Here is a 1,489-nt window from a genome sequence, read left to right as displayed (position 1 = left end):
GAACCATCTCTTAATTATGCTGCTTGATTTTCTGGGACTAATGAAGCTGTTTGGGAATCCATAGTTAACATTGGTCCTGAGCCCACTGTTGGGTTGGTTTAATGCAGTGAAGAAAATGGCAAAAATGTTTGCTTTCAGTGATGACTGGGATTTCATTTTTGTTCCCTTGTGATGTTAGCCATAATGTCAGAATAGTGATAGTTTATGGTAATCTGTTGATTTGTTAATCCAGTTTCTGCCAGCCTTCTGGGTTCGGGTTGCGTTAGCTGCAGATTAAACAAGGTAGGACGTCATTCTCTGTGACAACATTCTTCAGCTCTTCCTTCAGGGGGACCTCAGGGTGTCCTCGGCCAGATCCCTCTAGTGTGTTTTGGGTCCGCCCCACAGGTGTCCTCCAGGTTGGACATACTTGTGCCTCCTTTCTCATTATTTGTCACTACTTAAAGTTCATGACCAACAAGAGGTGAGGGTTGGAATGTAGATTGGCTGTTAAATCGAGAGACTCCCTCCCTCCCTTTTCACCATAGTACTCTGGTAGAGCATTTGCATTGCAGTTAACGCCGGGCTACTGTTGGCTGTGTGTGGTACCCCTGCCCACTGTCACATCAGTCTCACTTCTGAGATCATTAGTAATCAAAGTGGTTGGGGGTTTTCCCCTTCACTGCAGCTAGTTATTGAAACTGTGTTCCTGCTCCTATTTCTTCTGACCGTAGCACTTCACTGCTTCAGTCTTCCTGCAGAAATGTTAGTGGAAAAGTAATACAAGTATCAAGTATGTTGTTTTTTTGTTTTTTTTTTACCTAAGCTCATCACCTCCTGGGCTCCAGCTCTGTAATTAACACAATTATGAGAGTAATATTGACCTTCTTGTCCCAATTCCTAAAATGTTAAACTCTGCTATGCTGTTCTTTTTTGCTGTGCTAGATACAGAAGGCAGTGGCCAGATGTGGCTCTTTGCTCCTCTCCAGTGGCTCCCTGTGGCCTTGACAAAAAAAGATGAAGAAATGAATAACTTTTATTTTTAACATTTTCATTTATCATTGTTGTCGGCCTGAAGTGATTCTTAATATTCTTAACAACTTAACAATTGTAGAAATGGGTTGCCATTACACACCATGTTTAAACATTTCATCAACTAAAATGTGCATTCTGACCTGGCGCCTTTTCCTAGTTTAGCTTTGGATTCCAAATCCAAAATCAGAAAAGTCTTAGAAAATAGATTTAACAGCGCATGGACAGATTTGTTTGCTTTCGCAACCAACGCTGCTGGCTTTACCATTATGCTTGATCAGTGAGAAATTAGCATTATACAGGCTAAAACAAAATAAAAACAGCCAACCCTAATGTTTTCTTTACCCCACATGACTTCATCTAATCGGAAGGTTGGCTCCTGTCCTTGGGCAAGACACTGATCCCCAAATTGATCCCGATGCTGTGCTGAGTGTGTATGAATGATTAGTTTCCATTCTGGTGAGCAGTTGGCACCTTG

Source organism: Morone saxatilis, unplaced genomic scaffold, assembly GCF_004916995.1.
Source record: "Morone saxatilis isolate NCDOM2014 unplaced genomic scaffold, NCSU_SB_2.0 Contig1, whole genome shotgun sequence".
Lineage (NCBI taxonomy): Eukaryota > Metazoa > Chordata > Actinopteri > Moronidae > Morone > Morone saxatilis.
Note: the sequence above shows the minus strand (reverse complement) of the source record.